The 24,360-nt window shown below is 35.8% G+C and overlaps 1 protein-coding gene and 1 pseudogene across 3 annotated transcripts in view; both read left to right on the forward strand.

The window, feature by feature from the left end:
• The window catches only part of MCC (MCC regulator of Wnt signaling pathway), a 614,110-nt gene that overhangs the window by 131,531 nt on the left and 458,219 nt on the right, over positions 1 to 24,360 (forward strand). The gene's annotated exons all lie outside the window — the stretch shown is intronic.
• On the forward strand, positions 219 to 2,918 carry LOC143665290 (ADP-ribosylation factor-like protein 5B pseudogene; annotated as a pseudogene).

A 24,360-nucleotide genomic window follows, 5' to 3' on the forward strand; every position in this document is an offset into this window, starting at 1 on the left:
AATACTGCAATGCATGATTCTCGATACTAAGGCACTTACAATGTAAATAATTGTAGAGTCTTAAGCCTATGATAAATTATAGCAGTATATGTTACATTAGATTTCCACAAAATGTTAGAAGCCATTGAATGGTACAAAAAATAAGGTCAATAAAGACAGCTAAGAAATACTATGAGCTGAGTTTCAAGAAAGTCAGGATTGGGTGGGCCACGGTGGCTCAGCAGGCAGGAATGCTTGCCTGCAGTGCCGGAGGACCCGGGTTCGATTCCCGGTGCCTACCCATGTTAAAAAAAAAAAAGAAACTTAGAATTTTACCAGTGACTGGAAGAAGGGAAGAAGTAGAAAGAATGTTGTACTGCTGTGAGAAAAGCCTAAGAAAGATTTAAGTTTAACATTTAAATGTCAGAAAGCCTTTATTGTCAACCTTGACATTTCACAGCATATCCACAGCAGGGAGTTGAGTTGATAAAAAGACTCATCAAAACACTACATGCTCACGTTTAAAGAATTTCGGTACATTCACTTTTCCCAAGTGTTTTCCACAGAACAGTGACTTCAAGAGTTGGTCGGAAGTATCATGTGAAGAAAGGATTCCTTTGTCAAATATGTTTGAAAACATTGAGTTGAACTAGATTATTCATTTACTTTTCTGTCAGACTTCTTAGAGCCTCTAATATGCTGATGTTTCTGGTGAATCTCCAGAAGCAAAATAAAATATATAGCATTCCCAAACTTATTTAACCATAAGCTTTTAATCACAAAGCTCCTCTTAGGTCTTGCATTCTTTACTCATATACACATTAGATCATTATATACTTTATATTTATTTAAAATCTTCTTAGACCATATGTTGGGTCTCCAAATAGGTCTTAAATATTAAAAAGGTTGAAACTATACAAAGCACTTTCTCTGAAAATAATGGAACAAAAGTGGAAATTTACAAATATATGGAGGTTAAACAACATACACTTCAGCAATTGTGGGTCTAAGAAGAAATTGCAAGAGAAATCAGTAAATATCTCATGACAAATGAAAACAAGTATACAATGGATCAAAACTTATGGGCTGCAGGGAAGGCAGGGCTGAGAGGGAAATTTGTAGCCCTAAGCACTGACATTAAAAAAGAAGAAAGAGGGCTCGGCGCGCTGGAGCCAAGGGCTCTCGGCGGGCTGCGCTGCAGCCTGGGCCGGGTTGCGGCTGGTCAGGCTCTAGGCTTCGCCTGGGTCCCGCGGCACCTGCTGCCGGAGGCTCCGCCGCCCATGTGGGCTCGTGATGGGATCGTCTTTGCGAAGCTGTGGGGCCTCTTCTGTAACCAAGGCCACAAAGTAATCATAGTGGGACTGGATACTGCAGGGAAAACCACCATTCTTTATCAGCTTTTAATGAAAGAAGGGGTTCATACTTCTCCAACCATAGGAAGCAATGTTGAAGAAATTGTGGTGAAGAACACGCACTTCTTGTAGGACACTGGTAGCCAGGAGGCCCTGCGGTCCTCATGGAACACCTATCACTCAAACACGGAGCCTTGGCAGGGAGCGAGTAGCTATTATGAAAGAATTATATATAATGTTGGCTCACGAGGACTTACAGAAGGTTGCAGTCCTTATTTTCTTGACTAAGCAGGATATGAAAGGTTGTATGAGGGCAGCTGAGATCTCTAAATACCTCACCCTTAGCTCAATCAAGGGCCACCCCTGGCACATTCAGTCCTGCTGTGCCTTAACAGGGGAGGGGTTATGCCAAGGTCTGGAGAGGTTGACCTCCCGGATTGCTGTGAGATAACTGTTTTACTCAAAAGAGATACCTCTAGATATTCTGTGAACATGAACATTTTTCCTGGTACCTTGGCTGCTGAGGCAGCAGCATGTTTAATTTATAACAACACAACCTCTGTGAGCCACTCTTGAATCAAGTGCAGCTGAACTGGAAACAAAAGTTTTTTCTTAACTTTTTTTTTAATGCACTAATTTCAGTTGGATGAACATAATGCATAACTCTGTTTTCAGCAACAAATTCTTCTGACTGCTTATTCTAATTATTCAGAGACTGCCTTGTGAGAAGTGTTTGTCGTATGTTTAATGTTTTCTGAAGTATTGTCATTACTCTAATGACCAGTTTCTTTCATTTATTGATCCCAAGCCCCACCCTACCCCCATAAATTTCTAATTTGACAGAGTCATGTGGAAATCATCAGTTACCACTAGCAAATTTCTCCAGCTCTACATATTTGCTTCCTCCATAAGTGACTTATCTTTTGGACAGAACTTATAATGGGGAGGTGGGGGTAGATGCCTAAAGGAGACACATAAGGAAAACTTACCACAAGAATTTCCCTTTAAATGAGTGCTTTCCTCCACGCTGTTGCTAATCATGGTATAATTTTCATTGTTACTTAGCATAGAAATTAAGTAGATTATTTATCTGAAAGAATGAGGGTCACTCTTCAGCCTTTGGCTGGGGAGCCAGAAGTACCACTTTATTCATGTTTGGTCAGAAACTAATCCCATATTTGATGATAAATCCTGTTGGATAAGTCTCATGTTAAGACTATCACATTATACCCCAGTGCCTGCCCATGTTAAGAATATCACATTATAAAAGGCATACATAATTATAGGACGTTATTAAAGCATACCAGTCCTTAAGTTGAAATGGCACTTGGGATATTATTACTGTTGATTACAAACAACTTTATCATCAGCAAAATCTTCAGCAGTTCCACTTGCAAGGGGAATCATATCTGTAAATAGTATACTTTGGGCAAGAACCAAAACAGAAATATAAACAGTTTATTTTATTTTTTAAATTTTGAAAAATATCTGTGTCTGTAATAACATTTCTACCACCAGCAGTATATCACTTAAAGTACCATGTGACAGTCCTTAAGTCTGAGGTTTTAGTGTAATCAACTTGAAACAATTGCCATATTTATAGTTTTGCTTCATGTTGTAAAATCTTTTGCTGGATTGTAGGCAACTTTTTAAGCTATTACTTCAAGGCTCAAAGTTAATACACTGACAGCTTATAAATTTAAAAATATTTTTAAAAAGGAAAAAGTCCAAATCTATCAAAAGTTTATTGGCTATCATTAAAACGTTTCAAGACAGTTTTTTAATGAAAAACCTACACATTGTATACTTAAATTGAAAGGGAAGACAAATATAATAGTTTCAATCCTGCTTATTTCAAATGTTTGAGTTTGTTGTAATGAAGAGGTTAAAATGCACACTTCGAGAATAATGCTTCATTTTACAGTGTTTTTTTTAAATTTGGTTCAAAAGTAAGATTCAGTAGTCATGAGAATATCAGAGTAACTGTTGAAAGTCATGTTTTAATTCTAACATTTTATTTGTAAATTGATTTAAATTTTGCATTGTTTTCAAGTGTGCTAATTTATCGTGTTTAGTCTAATTTAATGTGGTAATATTTTTTTTATTTCTGTTCAGTGGTAATACACTCTAGAACTAAAAAATGTCCAGAGAAAAGCTTTCTGGACTTTGGGAAGTAGTGGTTTGACTTTGTTTTGAAACTTTTCCTCAGTGATTCTCTACAGATAATATATTTTTAACATAATTCATATTCAATAACATGAGAGTAAAGCAGACATAAATCAGCATGGATGCTTTGTGGTGTGTGGTGAGGGTGGGGTAGAGGAAAAGTTATGAAAACACCTTTGACCTAACCCACACTTTGCCTGAATTTCTGTCTTGGTTATGTAGTTTCACTGTATTAAGGGTAATTCTCTAAGTCTTGTTTTGAGGGAACCATATTCAGCACTTGTGTTTCCATTCTTATTATGAAATGATTATCTATCTTCCTTCTTGTATGTAATATGATTGGCTGGCTCAATTCTCCTCTATCAAATTATATGGTTATTTTTTATATTACCACATCAGCATTATAGTGAAAGTGTTTTTAATAGTCAATTGTATTTTGTCAAGCAACTACTAGTAGAGACTCAAATTTGCTATTTAGTTTTTAAAATACAATTATTTTATTTTCTAAATCCTTTTTAAATACATGTTAGTTTTGCATTAGATATGATTTATGCTAACTGCATTGAAAATGAAATTGATATGCAACTAGATTTTCTTTTTTTTCATCCTACTAGATTTTGTGCCAAAATCTGCATTTGCATGTAGATTGACTGTTTGAACATTTTGTAAAAGTTCAAGTAGGAAATTTATGTGAGACTTTTAGAAGTATTTTTTAAGTTCTCATTAAATATTTTCTGTTACAGTCATATGAAAGCAGTTATCCTTTACTCCAAGAGAATGGGTTGACCCCCACAGATATCCAGTACTAAAGGGTTGATTCTGATATTCATTGTAAATCAATCAGTTATACAATATTGTCTGATGAAAAATGCAAGATGTAATTAATTAGTGCCGTTATTCATATTTTGAGATAAGTTCTCAACTTTATACTATGCCTGTTCTTTGGAGGGCAGATGATCAGCTCATTTATTAATGATCAGATAATTGGAGTTTTATCCTCCTGTTCAGCCTCACACATGGCCTTCCAAAATTTCTTTAAGTATTGGAAAGCAACAGACCTGTCCACATTACCTTCAGGAGGTCATTCTACATTTTGTTTTTAGTTTGAGAATAAAGAAATCAAATTTATCTGAACTCTTTTCAATATCTTATTGCAATTTAAGTAGAAAACTATCCTGTAAATTCAAATCTGGCATTGAATATGTTACATTGTTCATCTTGTAAGCCCATCATTCTTAATGATGCTCATTTGAGGACTCTCTTAGTAATTAATAGGCCCTTTTACAAGAGATATTCTTCATATTTTGAATTTTGAATTATTAATCCCTTAAAATCTGGAATATTAATATAAATATAATCTATTAAAAATCAAGGATTAAATGCCTAAATTTTGCTTTTAGGCTCTTGGGTTAATGTGTTATTCAATACTCATTAGAAAAAAAATAGTAAATTCAAATTCCATTACTGAAAAAAAGAAGATCTAAAATCAAAGATCTAGCTGCAAACTTGGAGGCACTACAAAAAGAACAGCAAACTAACCCTAAAGCAAGCAAACATACAGAAATAACAAAGATCAGAGAACAGGTAAATGAAATTTAGAATAAAAAATAATAGAATCAACAAAACCAAAAGTTTGTTCTTTGAGAAAATCAATAAAATTGGCAAATCTTTGCTAGACTGAAAAAAAAAGAGAAGATACAAATAAATAAAATCAGAAATGAGAGAGGGGACATTACTGACCTACAGAGATTTTCTAAAAAAAGATCATAAAAGTATACTGTGAACAACTGTATGCCAACAAATTAGACAACTTAGATGAAATGGACAAATTCCTAGAAACACACAAAACCTACACTTACTCTAGAAGAAATAGAAGATAGGACAAATGAATCACAAGTAAAGAGACTGAAATGGTCATCAAAAGCCTTCTGACAGAGAAAAGCCCAGGACCAGATGGCTTCACAAGTGAACTCTACTGATCATTCCAAGAAGAATTAATACCACTCCTGCTCAAACTCTTTGAAAAGATTGAAGAGGAGGGAATACAATCTAACTCATTCTGTGAAGCCAAGATCACCCTAATACCAAAGCCAGAAAAAGACTGTATAAGAAAAGAAAATTGCAAACCAATCTCTTTAATAAGTATAGTTGCAAAAATCCTCAACAAAACACTTGCAAATAGAATCCAACGATACATTAAATGCATCTTGATCAAGTAGGTTTTATCTCAGATATGAGAGAGCGGTTCAACACAAGAAAATAAATTAATATAATATACCTCATTAACAAATTGAAGGGGGAAAACCACATGATCGTCTCGATTGAAGCAGAAAAGGAGTTGAACAAAATCCAGCATCTTTTTCTGATAAAAACACTTCAAAAGATAGAAATAGAAGAAAATTTCCTCAACATGATAAAGGGCATGTATGAAAAGCCTATAGTTAACATCATACTCAATCGGGAAGGACTGAAAGCTTTCCTTCTAAGATCTGGAACAAGACAAGGATACCCACTGTCAACATTATTATTCAACATTGTACTAGAAGTTCTAGATAGAGCACTTAGGCAAGAAAAATAAATAAAAGACATCCAAATTAAAAGGAAGAAGTAAAACTTGAAGTATTTGTAGATGACATGAAACTATATTTAGAAAATCCTGAAACATCTACAAAAGCTACTAAAACTAATAAATGAGTTCAGCAAATTGTCAGGATACAAAATCAACACACACAAATCAGTAGTGTTTCTATTCTTTAGTAATGAGCAATCTGAGGAGGAAATCAAGAAAAAATTCCATTTACAATAGCAACTAAAAGAGTCAAACATCTAGGAATAAATTTGACCAAGGATGTAAAGGCTCTACACAAAATGCTACAAAACATTGCTAGAAGAAATCAAAGAAGACCTAAATAAATGGAAGCACATTCCATGTCATGGATTGAAAGACTAAATATCACTAAGATATCAATTCTACCAAAATTTATTTGCAAATTTAATGCAATCTCAATCAAAATTCCAATAACCTTCTTTGCAGAAATGAAACAGCTAATCTTTGAATGTATTTGAAAGGATAAGGGGCCCCAAATAGCCAAAAACATCTTGAAAAAGAAGAATGAAGTTGCAGGACTCACACTTCCTGATTTTAAAGCAAATTACAAAGCTACAGTGGTCAAAACAGCATAGTTTTGGCATAAAGATAGATATGTTGATCAGTGGAATAAATTTGAGAATTCAGAAATAGAACCTCACATCTGTGGCCTTTGATTTTTTTTTTGCATGGGCAGGCTCCAGAAATTGATCCCGGGTCTCTGGCATGGCAGGCAAGAACTCTGACACTGATCCACCATTGCACCACCCACCAATTGATTTTTGACGAGCCTGCCCAATCCACCCAACTGACACAAAATAGTCACTTCAACAAATGGTGCTGGAGAACTGAATATGCATATCTCATACCATATACAAAAATTAGCTCAAAATGGATGAAAGCCCTAAATTTAAGAGCCAGTACCATAATACTCCTAGAAAAAAATTTAGGGAAGTATCTTCAAGATCTTGTGGTAGGCAGTGGTTTCTTAGACTATATACAAAGCATAAGTAATGAAAGAAAAAAATAAATGGGACCTCCTCAAAATTAAATACTTTTATGCTTAAAAGGATTTTGCCAAGAAAGTAAAAAGGCAGCCTACTCAATGGAGGAAATATTTGGAAACCACATATCTGATTAGTGTTTAGTATCTAGAATATATAAAGAAATCCTTCAACGCAATAAAAAAGGCAAACCACCCAATTAAAAAATGGGAAAAAGACTTGAATAGACACTTTTTCAAAGAAGAAATACAGATTGCTAAAAAGCATGTGCAAAGATGCTCAACATCACTAGCTGTTAGGAAAATGCAAATTAAAACTACAATGAAATATTATTTCATACCTACTATTTAAAAAATACTATTAGAAAAGAAACAGGGCAGTCAATGGTGACACAGTGGCAGAGTTCTCACCTGCCATGTCAGAGACCTAGGTTTGATTCCCGGTGCCTGCCCATGGCAAAAAAAAAAAGTACAAAAGAAACAGAAAACTACAAGTGTTGACAAGGATGTGAAGAAATAGAAACACATATTCACTGTTGCCGGGAATGTAGAATGCTGGAGCCACAGTGAAAGACAGTTTGATGATTCCTCAGGAAGCTAAGTAAAGAATTGCTATATGATCCAGCAGTCCTACTACTAGAAGAACTGAAAGCAGGATGTGAACAGTTATATTCACACCAATGTTCACAGCAGCATTATTCAAAATTGCCAAAAGATAGAAGCAGCCCAAGTGTTCATCAACTGATGAATGGATAAACAAAATGTGGCGTATGCATACAGTAGAGTACTATTCAGCTGTAAAAAGGAAAGCACTGAAGCATGCTACAACATGGATGAACCTAGAGTGAAATAGGCCAGACACAAAAGGACAAATATTGTATGATCTCACTAATATAAATTGATTATAATGAGCAAACTCATGGAGTTAATAGCTGGAAAATGGGTTACAAGGAGATAGAAGGAGGGTAGAGAATGTGGAGCCAATGCTTAATTTTTGCAGAATTTTAATAAGGTTGATTGTAAATGTTTGGAAATGGATGGAGGTGATGGTAGCACGTTATTGTGAGTGTAATTATCAGCACTGAATTGTGTGTGTGATTGTTTTGAAAGGGGAAGTTTAGGGTCATATTTGTCACTGAAGGAAAGCTGAAGGATAAAACATGGGACTCTATAACATAGCGAAACCTGTTGTAGACGATGAATGTGGTTAATGGTATAGATATCAGCTTGTTCTTCCTTGAACTACAACAAATGTATCTCACTATTACTGGGTGTGAATATAGGGTGGTATATGGGGAAAAATACAACTAATGCCAACTATGGACTATAGTTAACAATTATATTGAAATATTTTTCATCAGTTTTAACAGAGGTCCTATACCAATGCAGGTGCCAATAATAGGGAGTATTAGGGTATAGGATTTTTCTTTATGGAACAATGAAAATGTTCTTAAAGTGATTGTGGTGGTGAATGCACAACTTTGTGATTATAACGAGAGGTACTGATTGTATACTTTGATTAGATTTTATAGTGTGTGAGTAAACCTTAAAAAAAAGTCTTCTTAAAAAACATGTTTAAATTTTTTATGTCTTTCAGCTACCTGTTATGGAATTTAATAGTTATAGCAATAGCAGTAATAAAGATGATTTTAGATAAAGATGATCCTAGGCACCAGGTAATTTGCTGGGTATTTTACTTGCATTATGTGCTAGGAAGATTAATCCCAGGTTCACCACCAAGTTTCTATGTAAATTGGGCTAAGTTTCTGATTATTCAGAGTTTGAATTTTCTTATCTCTAAAGATAAGGTAGTAATATTGCATTATAGGGCAGTTGGAAGGATTTTATGAGATATCACATGTAAAGTTCTTACACAGTGGCTGATCACAGTAAATTTTCAATAAGTAGTAATAGACATTCTAATTATCATTTTCTCTAATCATTATGACTGACTTCCAAATTAAGAATACAATATGCCGTATATAGAAAAGAAAAGAAAACAGAGGCTCAGAGAAATGAAGTGACTTACTCTAGATCCCAGAACTAGGAAGAGGTGTAAAACATTAAGAAGAGTTATTTAGAGAGAGAATTCTTTGAGTTTCCTGCAACTTGTACTTAGAGAGAAAACTGTCTTGATGACCAAAATGTAAACTAAAAGAACACTGCCGTTCAGAGGCCACTCATTGAAACTGCAGGCACATGGGCTCCAGTGTCAGGAGTTGAGATCAGAGGAAAATTTCTGTTGAATCAAGTTTGTCCCTTTGGCAGCAGAGTGACAGGGTGCATTATACCAAACCAATTTTGTGTATGCTAAGTTCCTAAAAGAAAATAATCTAGTGTGGTTATTTGTACTTTACATTTTTAAAGTGTGCTTTTCTTTATGACTAGGGAAGACTCTGGAGTTAAAAAATTCTCACACTTGGTATCCATTAGCAGTTCTGATGGAGCCTTTATATAAGCATACCCTTTTATTTAAACAGGTTTTTTTTTTTTTAATTTCAGTGACCTGTAAACTTTGCACATAATTTCTACGTACACATGTCAAATGTGTGAATTATGTAAAAGAGGTAACTCTTAAGGGTGTTGATTGTTGAACTTCTCACACAACAAAACTGCCTGAGGATAACTGATTTATTATCCTCATAAATAATGAGGATTATATTTATTATATATTTAGCCTAATGAGGCTGTTACACATCTGTCTAACAAGATGTGTTAACATCTGAAGCATAATAAGGCTGTTACACATCTGTGCTTTTCACATTTTGGAAGTACTTGTTTTTTCTTCTCTTGGTTGGGTCTTGGAGAGCCCAATAACTTGAGTCAAATCCCTATGGTTTTAAAACGTTGTTTAAGAGAACAAACATTAAAACTTGCTAATCCATATCAACCAAAATTTAATTTGTGCTACGATTAGAGCACTGGGCACAGTTTCCAATAAAGCCTTTACCTTCAAAGACTCTTTATCGGCCTTTCCTTGAGATCTATTCCCAGCTGATATGTCAGCCTTCACTATTGCTCTGGTAACTCCTGTGGCCCATAAGGGGCATATACTGAAGTTCCTTGAAGGAACTAACAGCAAAGAATTTCCCTTTACAGGAACTCAAAGGAAAAAAGTTAAAGCAAAGAATATACAGTTTAGACAAGAAAGACTCCAAGCTCCACAATCCTGAGGAAGGAAAAGTAAGGAGATATCCTTGACTCCTTAGATTTATAAAAACAAATGAATTTTAGTTTGGTTTCTTGTTTTAAAAAAAGTTAAAACCATAAACAATTTATGCAAATTATTTAGTTCTTATACTTTCCTATTTTTCAGAATGTATACTACTCTTAAATATTGTTGAGATTTTTTTCTGTGTATATAAATATCTTTCTTAACCCTTTTCTTAGGAGGTTATTTGAGTCAGACAAGAAGGCATTTTTCCAATCCAATTGGATGAAATAGGGTTCTAACTGGTGAATTAAGAAAAATTTTTAAAGTTCCTTATGGACTCTGAGTCAGCAATTAATAATTCACACAGAACTATTAAAATAAAATCACTCATGAGAGTGATTTACTGATAAAAATACTGCACAATCTCTCTCTCTCCAGCCAACACAATAAGCAAACTCACTGCTATCCCCCTGTCTACGTGTGACACGACTCCCAGGGGTGTGGACCTTCCTGGCAATGTGGGACAGAAATCCTAGAATGAGCTGAGACTCAGCATCAAGGGATTGAGAAAACCTTCTCAACCAAAAGGGGGAAGAGCGAAATGAGACAAAATAAAGTGTCAATGGCTGAGAGATTCCAAACAGAGTTGAGAGGTTATCCTGGAGGTTATTCTTATGCATTAAATAGATATCACTTTGTTAGTCAAGATGTAATGGAGAGACTGGAGGGAACTGCCTGAAAATGTAGAGCTGTGTTTCAGTAGCCATATTTCTTGAAGATGATTGTATGATAAAGCTTTCACAATGTGACTGTGTGATTGTGAAAGCCTTGTGTCTGATGCTCCTTTCCTTATAAACAGACGAGTAAAACATATGGAATAAAAATAAATAATAGGGGGAACAAATATTAAAATAAACTTAGATTGAAATTAGTGATCAATGAAAAGGAGGGGTAAGGGGTATGGTATGTATGAATTTTTTTCTGTTGTCTTTTTCTTTTTCTGAATTGATGCAAATGTTCTAAGAAATGACCATGATGATGAATATGCAACTATGTGATGGTATTGTGAATTACTGATTATATATGTAGAACAGAATGATCATATGTTAAAAATGTTTGTGTTTCTTTCTTGTCATATTTTTTTTTATTTTTTAAATTAATAAAAAAAAAATCTTTTTAAAATACTACACAACTAGACTAAAACCAGACTAAAATTACAACAGTTTGCATCCCAATTGAAGGTTTCAGGAATTTTTTTTTTACGTACTCAAAGCCCTATATCATAGGGTAGACAATACTTTAATTTATTCTACTCCTAAATTGGGAGTTAGAACAGTCTTCTAAAATATGAAAGTAATAGGTTCTAATTTATATTCTTTAGTTGCATACTGAGAATGTTATGTCAAACAATCATCTGTACATGGCTATTCTGTAGATTTAGTAGAGTAGATTTGGCCGGTTCTTTAATGAACTTAATCTTATCTCTTTTGTTAACCGTTGTCCTTCCTATCCTTGAGCAGTCCCTAATCCCCATTGATTCTTCAGTTAATATTTCTCTGATGAGCATGTCCATAGTCCAAATCTGGGTCCTCCTCCCCTGTCCTCTGAAATGCTGCAATTTCCTCCTAGCTGTTCTTTCTGCCAGCTAGCTGCTGATTTCAGTTGATGCTGCTATGACATCCTAATATTTTAAATTTTTACTCATGGTTCAATGCAGTAATTTTCTTCTGTCAACTTAAAAGACGTCTGCTATATCACCTTTAAAATCTTCTGGTTAAGACTCCTCATCATCCAGTGGGCTCATACCACCTTAGCCTATTTTGTTTCCCGTTATTTCTCTATATGGACCCTTAGCTTCAACAATGCTGATCTTCTTCCTGATTTCTACACATACCCCTCAAACCCTTCTTCATTTTTCTTCCTTCTGCACTATATTATGTTTTGATCTTGGCGATTTTTAAGAGGAAAATTAGTTTGATTAATGAATTACAGACCAATCTTGCCAAGATTTTTTTTTCTTCAAATCTTTTCTTATCCTGAGGTTATATTCTCAAGCTGGATGAAATATAAAACCACCTGAATATTGAGTTCATTTCAGCTAGTATTTAGTAAGTGCCTTCACTATGATACTCACTACTAAATTGACAAAAGAAGTAGAAGTTATGGTGTGGTTGATTAAAAAACATAGCCGCAATATTTTGCAGCTCCTCCTATCAAGAGGTGGAGTCTGTTTCCCACCCTGTAAATCCAGTGCCTTGTGGTTGACTAATAGAATGTGACAGGTGTGAAATTGTGAACGTTCTGGAGCCAAGGCCTATATCTGCCTTGTAGCTTCCTCCTTTGCCTCTGGGAACACTCCTGCCATCATGAAAGAAGTCTGGGCTAGACTAACGAATGATGAGAGACCACATGTGATGCCCACACATGGGCCAGCCACTAAGGCCTCAGATATGTAAATGAAAACATCTTAGACCCTCCAGGCCCAGTCATCTACCAGATGATTGCAGTCACCCCAGGAGAGACAAGCAAAGAAACCACCCAGCTCAGCCCAGCCCGAATTGTTGACCCCTAGAATCAAGAGATATGATAGACCACTGGAATTTTTTTTTTAATATGTTTGTTGACAAAACAACATACAAACACAAACATTCTTTTTTAAAAAAATTTTATTCATAAAACAATATACAAGCACATACATTCTTTTTTCAATTTTATTAATAAAATCAATATATAATATGAACATTCTTTTTTTCATCACATAGTTGTTTATTCATCATGATCATTTCTTAGAACATTTGCATCAATTCAGAAAGAAATAAAAAGAAAACAGAAAAAAAATCATACACACCATACCCCTTACCCCTCCCTTTCATTGTTCATTAATATTTCAATCTACACACTTCCTGGAAGATGGCGGCTTAGTAAGACGCGCGGATCTTAGTTTCTTCTCCAGGACACCTACTAGGGGAGTAGAAACGATACAGAAAGCGCCCAAAGCCACAACAGAGATAAAAAAAGACAGCTTACCCCATCCTGGAACGGCTGGCTGGCTGAGAGAAGCAGCTCGGGTGAGATCGCCGAGGCGCGCGGGCCTTATCGGGCGGGGTGGCAAGCGGCCGGAGTTACTCCCTTCCCCCTTCCCGGGCCGGCTGGGAGAATTGGAGAGGTGGTCCCCTGAAACCAAGGCGACTGGCGCCCACACCACGCGCAGCCCCCGGACCAACTGAGAGAATTGGATCGGAAACCCCCAGGCCGCGGAGAATGGTGACCCCGTGACTCCCGGGGAACCTGCACTCTCTCGGGCGGGCCGCTGCCGCTGGCGCCCTCCCGCCACGCTTGTTGCCCAGGGCCAACTAGGAAATTCGGACGGGCTCTTTCCCTGGCTGCGGCGACCAGCAACCCTCCCTGCGTTCGGACACCCTCCCTGCGTTCGGACCCCGGGCCGGCTCAAGCCGCTTCGGCTAGCGAACCCCCAGGACGGCGAGAGTTTTCCAAAGTTTAAGGTCCCACAGCACCTTTTACTGGTGGGACCCGCAGACAAACGTGTGCCACGAGCGCCACCTACTGGGCAGGATAAGAAAAACAGAACCCAGAGATTTCACAGAAAAATATTACAACCTTGCTGGGTCCAACACCAAGAGAAATCTGAATAAATGCCCAGACGCCAGCAGCAGAAGATAACTGTCCACGCTCAAAAGATTGAGAATATGGCTCAGTCAAAGGAACAAACCAATAGCTCAAATGAGACACAAGAGCTGAGACAACTAATGCTGAATATACGAACAGAAATGGAAAACCTCTTCAAAAATGAAATCGATAAATTGAGGGAGGACATGAAGAGGACATGGGCTGAACATAAAGAAGAAATAGAAAAACTGAAAAAACAAATCGCAGAACTTATGGAAGTGAAGGATAAAGTAGCAAACATAGAAAAAATAATGGATAGCTACAATGATAGATTTAAAGAGACAGAAGATAGAATTAGTGATTTGGAGGATGGAACATCTGAATTCCAAAAAGAAACAGAAACTATAGGGAAAAGAATGGAAAAATTTGAACAGGGTATCAGGGAACTCAAGGACAATATGAACCGCACAAATATACGTGTTGTGGGTGTCCCAGAAGGAGAAGAGAAGGGAAAAGGAGGAGAAAAACTAATGGAAGAAATTATCACTGAAAATTTCCCAACTCTTATGAAAGACCTAAAATTACAGATCCAAGAAGTGCAGCGCACCCCAAAGAGATTAGACCCAAATAGGCGTTCTCCAAGACACTTACTAGTTAGAATGTCAGAGGTCAAAGAGAAAGAGAAGATCTTGAAAGCAGCAAGAGAAAAACAATCCATTACATACAAGGGAAACCCAATAAGACTTTGTGTAGATTTCTCAGCAGAAACCATGGAAGCTAGAAGACAGTGGGATGATATATTTAAAATACTAAAAGAGAAAAACTGCCAACCAAGACTCCTATATCCAGCAAAATTATCCTTCAAAAATGAGGGAGAAATTAAAACATTCTCAGACAAAAAGTCACTGAAAGAATTTGTGACCAAGAGACCAGCTCTGCAAGAAATACTAAAGGGAGCACTAGAGTCAGATACAAAAAGACAGAAGAGAGAGATATGGAAAAGAGTGTAGAAAGAAGGAAAATCAGACATGATATATATAATACAAAAGGCAAAATGTTAGAGGAAAATATTATCCAAACAGTAATAACACTAAATGTCAATGGACTGAATTCCCCAATCAAAAGACATAGATTGGCAGAATGGATTAAAAAACAGGATCCTTCTATATGCTGTCTACAGGAAACACATCTTAGACCCAAAGATAAACATAGGTTGAAAGTGAAAGGTTGGGGAAAGATATTTCATGCAAATAACAACCAGAAAAGAGCAGGAGTGGCTATACTAATATCCAACAAATTAGACTTCAAATGTAAAACAGTTAAAAGAGACAAAGAAGGACACTATATACTAATAAAAGGAACAATTAAACAAGAAGACATAACAATCATAAATATTTATGCACCGAATCAGAATGCCCCAAAATACGTGAGGAATATACTGCAAACACTGAAAAGGGAAATAGACTCATATACCATAATAGTTGGAGACTTCAACTCACCACTCTCTTCAAGGGACAGAACATCTAGACAGAGGATCAACAAAGAAATAGAGAATCTGAATATTACTATAAATGAACTAGACCTAATAGACATTTATAGGACATTACATCCCACAACAGCAGGATACACCTTTTTCTCAAGTGCTCATGGATCATTCTCAAAGATAGACCATATGCTGGGTCACAAAGCAAGTCTTAACAAATTTAAAAAGATTGAAATCTTACACAACACTTTCTCGGACCATAAAGGAATGATGTTGGAAATCAATAATAGGCAGAGTGCCAGAAAATTCACAAATACGTGGAGGCTCAACAACACACTCCTAAACAACGACTGGGTCAAAGAAGAAATTGCAAGAGAAATTAGCAAATACCTCGAGGCGAATGAAAATGAAAACACAACATATCAAAACTTATGGGACGCAGCAAAGGCAGTGCTAAGAGGGAAATTTATTGCTCTAAATGCCTATATCAGAAAAGAAGAAAAGGCAAAAATTCAGGAATTAACTATCCATTTGGAAGAACTGGAGAAAGAACAGCAAGCTAACCCCAAAGCAAGCAAAAGGAAAGAAATAACAAAGATTAGAGCACAAATAAATGAAATTGAAAACATGAAAACAATAGAGAAAATCAATAAGGCCAGAAGTTGGTTCTATGAGAAAATCAATAAGATTGATGGGCCCTTAGCAAGATTGACAAAAAGAAGAAGAGAGAGGATGCAAATAAATAAGATCAGAAATGGAAGAGGAGACATAACTACTGACCTCACAGAAATAAAGGAGGTAATAACAGGATACTATGAACAACTTTACGCTAATAAATACAACAATTTAGAGGAAATGGACGGGTTCCTGGAAAGACATGAACAACCAACTTTGACTCAAGAAGACATAGATGACCTCAACAAACCAATCACAAGTAAAGAAATTGAATTAGTCATTCAAAAGCTTCCTAAAGGCGGGCCGCGGTGGCTCAGCGGGCAAAGTGCTTGCCTGCTATGCCGGAGGACCTCGGTTCGATTCCCGGCCCCAGCCCATGTAACAAAAAAACGGAAAAACAAAATACAATAAAACAAGAAAATGTTTAAAGATGTTTCCCTTTCTTCCTTCCTTCCTTCCTTCTCTCTGTCTTTCCTTTAAAAAAAAAAAAAAAAAAAAAAAAAAAAAAAAAAAAAAAAAAAAAAAGCTTCCTAAAAAGAAAAGTCCAGGACCAGATGGCTTCACATGTGAATTCTACCAAACGTTCCAGAAAGAATTAGTACCAATTCTCTTCAAACTCTTCAAAAAAATCGAAGTGGAGGGAAAACTACCTAATTCATTCTATGAAGCCAACATCACCCTCATACCAAAACCAGGCAAAGATATTACAAAAAAAGAAAACTACAGACCAATCTCTCTAATGAATACAGATGCAAAAATCCTCAATAAAATTCTAGCAAATCGTATCCAACAACACATTAAAAGAATTATACATCATGACCAAGTAGGATTCATCCCAGGTATGCAAGGATGGTTCAACATAAGAAAATCAATTAATGTAATACACCATATCAACAAATCAAAGCAGAAAAATCACATGATCATCTCAATTGATGCAGAGAAGGCATTCGACAAGATTCAACATTCTTTCCTGTTGAAAACACTTCAAAAGATAGGAATACAAGGGAACTTCCTTAAAATGATAGAGGGAATATATGAAAAACCCACAGCTAATATCATCCTCAATGGGGAAAAATTGAAAACTTTCCCCCTAAGATCAGGAACAAGACAAGGATGTCCACTATCACCACTATTATTCAACATTGTGTTGGAGGTTCTAGCCAGAGCAATTAGACAAGAAAAAGAAATACAAGGCATCAAAATTGGAAAGGTAGAAGTAAAACTATCACTGTTTGCAGACGATATGATACTATACGTCGAAAACCCGGAAAAATCCACAACAAAACTACTAAAGGTAATAAATGAGTACAGCAAAGTAGCAGGTTACAAGATCCACATTCAAAAATCTGTAGCATTTCTATACACTAGTAATGAACAAGCTGAGGGGGAAATCAAGAAACGAATCCCATTTACAATTGCAACTAAAAGAATAAAATACCTAGGAATAAATTTAACTAAAGAGACAAAAAACCTATATAAAGAAAACTACAAAAAACTGCTAAAAGAAATCACAGAAGACCTAAATAGATGGAAGGGCATACCGTGTTCATGGATTGGAAGACTAAATATAGTTAAGATGTCAATCCTACCTAAATTGATTTACAGATTCAATGCAATACCAATCAAAATCCCAATAACGTATTTTTCAGAAATAGAAAAACCAATAAGCAAATTTATCTGGAAGGGCAGGGTGCCCCGAATTGCTAAAAACATCTTGAGGAAAAAAAACGAAGCTGGAGGTCTCGCGCTGCCTGACTTTAAGGCATATTATGAAGCCACAGTGGTCAAAACAGCATGGTATTGGCATAAAGATAGATATATCGACCAATGGAAGCGAATAGAGTGCTCAGATATAGACCCTCTCATCTATGGACATTTGATCTTTGATAAGGCAGTCAAGCCAACTCACCTGGGACAGAGCAGTCTCTTCAATAAATGGTGCCTAGAGAACTGGATATCCATATGCAAAAGAATGAAAGAAAACCCATCTCTCACACCCTATACAAAAGTTAACTCAAAATGGATCAAAGATCTAAACATTAGGTCTAAGACCATAAAACAGTTAGAGGAAAATGTTGGGAGATATCTTATGGATCTTACAACTGGAGGCGGTTTTATGGACCTTAAACCTAAAGCAAGAGCACTGAAGAAGGAAATAAATAAATGGGAACTCCTCAAAATTAAACACTTTTGTGCATCAAAGAACTTCATCAAGAAAGTAGAAAGACAGCCTTCACAATGGGAGACAATATTTGGAAATGATATATCAGATAAAGGTCTAGTATCCAGAATTTATAAAGAGATTGTTCATCTCAACAACAAAAAGACAGCCAACCCAATTACAAAATGGGAAAAAGACTTGAACAGACACCTCTCAGAAGAGGAAATACGGATGGCCAAGAGGCACATGAAGAGATGCTCAATGTCCCTGGCCATTAGAGAAATGCAAATCAAAACCACAATGAGATATCATCTCACACCCACCAGAATGGCCATTATCAACAAAACAGAAAATGACAAGTGCTGGAGAGGATGCGGAGAAAGAGGCACACTTATCCACTGTTGGTGAGAATGTCAAAGGGTGCAACCACTGTGGAAGGCAGTTTGGCGGTTCCTCAAAAAGCTGAATATAGAATTGCCATACGACCCAGCAATACCATTGCTAGGTATCTACTCAAAGGACTTAAGGGCAAAGACACAAACGGACATTTGCACACCAATGTTTATAGCAGCATTATTTACAATTGCAAAGAGATGGAAACAGCCAAAATCTCCATCAACAGAAGAGTGGCTAAACAAACTGTGGTATATACATACAATGGAATATTATGCAGCTTTAAGACAAGATAAACTTATGAACCATGTAATAACATGGATGGACCTAGAGAATATTATGCTGAGTGAATCCAGCCAAAAACTAAAGGACAAATACTGTATGGTCCCACTGATGTGAACGGACATTTGAGAATAAACTTGAAATATGTCATTGGTAACAGAGTTCAGCAGGAGTTAGAAACAGGGTAAGACAATGGGTAAATGAAGCTGAAGGGATACAGACTGTGCAACAGGACTAGATACAAAAACTCAAAAATGGACAGCACAATAATACCTAATTGTAAAGTAATCATGTTAAAACACTGAATGAAGCTGCATCTGAGCTATAGGTTTTTGTTTTGTTTTGTTTTGTTTTGATTTTACTATTATTACTTTTGTTTTTTTCTCTATATTAACATTCTATATCTTTTTCGGTTATGTTGCTAGTTCTTCTAAACCAATGCAAATGTACTAAGAAATGATGATCATGCATCTATGTGATGATGTTAAGAATTAATGATTGCATGTGTAGAATGGTATGATCTCTAAATGTTGGGTTAATTTCTTTTTTTCCGTTAATTAAAAAAAAAAAAAAGAGAGAAGGGATAATTGGAGATGAAGGGATACAGACTGTACAACGGGACTGGATATAAAAACTCAGAAATGGACAGCACAATACTACCCAATTGTAATGCAATTATGTTAAAACACTGAATGAAGCTGCATGTGAGGTATAGGTTTTTTGTTTTTGTTTTTTTTGTTTTTTTTTCTTTCTATTATTGTTTTAATTCTTATTCTGTTGTCTTTTTATTTCTTTTTCTAAATCGATGCAAATGTACTAAGAAATGATGAATATGCAACTATGTGATGTTATTAAGAATTACTGATTGTACATTTAGATTGGAATGATTTCTAATTGTTTTGTTAATTCTTTTTTTAATTAATAAAAAAAAATATTTCAATCTACTAAATTTAACATATGTTCCCCCATTATTTATTTATTTTTAATCATCTGTCCATAAGGTAGATAAAAGGAGCATCAGACACAAGGTTTTCACAATCACACAGTACACTGCGAAAGCTTTATCATTATACAGTCATCTTCAAGAAACATGGCTATTGGAATACAACTTTATATTTTCAGGCAGTTCCCTCCAGCCTCTCCATTACATCTTAACTAAAAAGGTGCTATCTATTTAATAAAAAGGTGATATCTATTTAATGCATCAGGATAACCTCTCAACTCTATTTGGAATCTCTCAGCCATTGACACTTTATTTTGTCTCATTTCACTCTTCCCCCTTTTGGTTGAGAAGATTTTCTGAATCCCTTGATGCTGAGTCCCAGCTCATTCTAGGATTTCTGTCCCACATTGCCAGGGATGTTTATACCCATAGGAGTCATGTCCCACTTAGAGAGAGGGGAGGGTAGTGCGTTTGCTTGCTCTGTTGGCTGAGAGAGAGAGGCCACATCTGAGCAACAAGAGATTCTCTAGACAACTGCTATTTTAAGCCACTAAGTTTAGTAGTAGATTATGCAGCAGTTGATTAGTAATACCCTCAGGAATTACCTTAGAAAGTTTTATGAAATGACTATAAATCAAAATACAAGATATGAATTAAAAGTACAGGATTATACATATATGATGAACTGAAAAATGTGTGAGACAAAGAAGACAATAAAGGAGGTGAAAGGGGAGGTTCCTGGTGGGTAGAGAAACCAGGGAAAACTTTTGGAAGAAATAAAGCCCAAACTGATCATGGAGAGCTAGAAAGAGCTGGAAGTATGTACAAATAAGAAAACACATCCAGGAGAAAAGTTCATTAGAAAGTCATTAGCCTCTAATTAAAGCAAATGTCCTTGTGTTACGAGAACATCTAGGGAATACAAAGCAAAGGGGATGAGGTTGAGGGTACTAAAAGCTGCAAACAAACTGGTACATCTTCCGAGGCTTCAATTTACTTGACTATTTGGAGGAAAAGTCGAGTAACTTGATAAATAAAAAACAAATGTTTAAAGTAAATGCTGGTATAATGTAGAGCAGAATTCAATATTGAAATGAATTTTCAAGATAAAATATGAGACTTCAAAGAAACCTCTGGCTTTTAGGTAATTCTGTCTATCCTCCAGACATCTTTGACTCTTCTCATTACATTTAGAGTACTTTGGTTAAAAAAAAAAAAAGCAACAATTGTATATTGAAGGATCCCTTTAAAAGCATAAACCTAGAAGCTTATTTCTTTTCTAGTTTGTGTTTTGGGGGGACTATTTAGAGCTCCTGGCATTTGAGATGTCAGCTGCTTTGGGACCAGGCAGTGACTTACAAGAGCCCATCCAGGGTCAGGAGCGAAGAAGAACTAAGGCTACCTAAAAACTGTTAAGACCACTGTGAAGACATTTTCCAGAGTGCCTATTATAATGGCTTTGATTAAAAAAAAAAAAAGAACTAGATGCCCCAACTCAGAATATACAAGGAAGCAATTCTCTAGAAAAGAATGTATTAACTCAGGAAAATCTTGATTATCCAGCAATAGCTTATCTGTGGCAAATCTTGCTTTCAAATAATGAACACAATAAAGAATATAACATGATAAGGTGCTTATATTTTACAGATTCAGTAACCTGCAGATCAGCAGCATTCATTAAAACATTTTCCATTTTTCCTACCCAGGGCAGGGTAGGACAGTAGAATGAAGAGAAAGACCTGTTTAGGGTTAACCTGAGGATTCATGTTATTTGTAGTTGGGAGAGGCCAAGAGATCTTCTGAACAAGGGAATATGATAGGAAACTGTAAAATGCCTCCCTCCATCCTGCCAAGTTATGTCCTCATTGGTTATTTGAGGTATTGTAGGCACATAAATAATTGAATACACAAATTAAAATGTAAGTGCAAAACAGCTAATGAAACCAAAGACAATAGATGACTGACATCATCTAAGACAGTGACAATAATAAAGATTCAGTTGTATGCATTTATCTATAAGAATGAAAATGTTTCTGCATGAATATATTTGAATTTTAGTTCTTTGTCTTTAATTAGGTTTTCTTGGTGTGAATTGAAATTCTGCACTTGCAATGTCAACCTCTATTTGTGGCACATTGAATATCATCTCTCTATTCTGAAGTTACTACAAACAGAAGGAAAAGTAAAGGAATATATAAAAAGAAACAAATATAAGTGTATTTTTTTTTTAACTACTACACAAGCGCAAATAGAGATGATCACTGGGTTCTTGAGTGTTTCTTGAGATGTTAAAGATTTTAGATTTTTTATACAATTCATGCAACTCAATATATCATTCTGTGGTGGTCTAAATTCTTGTACAGATGATGTATCAAACAGTACAAAGAAGTTCCTTACTTTCCGATTTTTTCTTTTTTCAGTGTGTTCCCAGCTATTTTGTACTGCTCCTTTTGAGTATATCATTTTATCCCTTTTCCTAGTGGCTTTAATCACTTCATTTTAGTCGATGTAAGCCAACAAATTCATGGGAATCCAGGTATGCTTATCTCAGGTGGCAGTGCTGCCATGAAATGTGTCAGTGATTACTGACACATTGATCATATCTTTTGAACAACATAACACAATAAAATTGTTCATCTATTTTTCCTCTCCAGCATGATTTAACTGAAGCAACTGATTGAGTGTCACTGTTTTTATGGGATGTTGAAGCTATTCCAATTTCAGTGGCAGTGATATAAGTTGGCATGATTTTAAGTGTTTTTTATGGAATAAAAATAATTACTTGGCTGAGATAAAGACTCCGTCTGCTCACAGAAAGTGTTTATTTTGGCTGGACTGTTCCATTGTACATTGTTCATTGTAGAGAATCTGTCACTCAACATATAATCACAAAAGGCTTTGGAAGGTTTATTTTGCTTCCTGTTTTACCCTTGTAAGACTGGTGCAAGCTTGTTGAAGAGAAATGAAAGGGTGCTAGCAAATTATGGCTTAAATCAGTTAAATTTGTACAGTTGTTCTGGAAAAGTTATGTATGGTTTCCAGTTGATCCATTTAAGTTTACTATCTACAAGAAAAATATTTTTGCTTCCAGCTGAAGCAGAATTTAACCTGGCATCTTGTTTATTTATCTAGCTCTAATTTTATGGATGCATATCGGTCAGCTCTAGATAAATTTTAAGGTTAAAAAAATAGCATCTCAGATTTCTCTCGTTATTTATAGTGTTTTCTGTTTGATTTATCTGATTTAAGATTTAGAGTACTTTGGTAAAATCTTGCCTTTGGATTATAAGATTATAGCCCAGAGAAGTCTGTTAAATACCATCCAGTTTAACTCTCTAGAGATGCTAGATGAGGAAATGGAGACCCGGAGGGGTTAAGAAATATTTCTGTCTTCCAGGCCAGTTGTTGGCATGACTAGAAATAGAATGCAAATCTCCTGGCTCCCAATTTAATTGTCTTTCTCCTAATTCACACTTCTTTTTTTCCTCTTCTTTTGCTCTATTAATAAAAACTAAGAATTTGGGTTTCCAAGATAGTTTTTTTTTTTCTTATTAAGAATGTCTACGTAGAAAGTTGGTGTGAAAATTCCTAAAGAGTCTATTTATTTTTCATTCTCACATGTTTTGGTTGCTTTAATACCAGAACTTGAGGCACTCAAAATGCTTATATTTTCTGGAACTTATTTTTACTTAGTTTATATTATATTTCGAAGGATTTTTCACATACGTTTCTCATTTGAATAATAGCAATTAGACCCAAACTCTCACTGACATAAGCATAAATGTTTTCACCCTGCAGTATATATGTAAATGTATGTAGATAGGATGTAATTAAATGGACATCCTTCATCTCTGAACGAGCTACAGGATAGTACTAGCTCTTGTCTGTAAAAGCATTTATCTGTAAAAACACTTGTCTACAAAAACACTTCCGATATAGAAGTGTCCATCTCTTACATGAATATTGGACCTCTGTTGTGATACACCTAGATATACAATCCCACAGCCCTGAGAGGGATGGGGGTCTCTCCTGAAGGAAAAGGTGGTTGCTGATATTTCTTCACAGAGAAACACCTGGAAAGGGTATCTTCTCAGACACAGAACTGCAACTCAGAAGCAAGGCTTGTGAATGCTTCCTGAGAGCAAGGAGAAAACATAAATGAGTGAAGCTGTCCAGATGAAGCTATAGCAAACTGGAGAGCATAAGGTCAATTGAAAAGGGGCAGCCGATCCTCCACTCCAGCCAGATCTTGCCATATGCCAGTGGGGATGCGTGTTGTCAAAACGTGTGTGTGTGCATGTGTATATTTCAGTACTGGAAATGTTTTTTAGTGTGATCATTCTCAAATATAAATGCTTATAACCAAATTTTTAAATAGAGCAGATATAGTCCGTAGGCCACCAGTTTGCAGCCTCTGCCAGAAGAATTGCCTTAAGTCAGCACAGACTTGATCTCTTGATTTTATTTGTTTGTTTCTTGGGAAGTGCATGGACCAGGAAACACACCCGGGTCTCCCGCATGGCAGGCGAGAATTCTACCACTGAACTACCCTTGC

This window comes from Tamandua tetradactyla, chromosome 21 (genome assembly GCF_023851605.1).
Source record: "Tamandua tetradactyla isolate mTamTet1 chromosome 21, mTamTet1.pri, whole genome shotgun sequence".
NCBI lineage: Eukaryota > Metazoa > Chordata > Mammalia > Pilosa > Myrmecophagidae > Tamandua > Tamandua tetradactyla.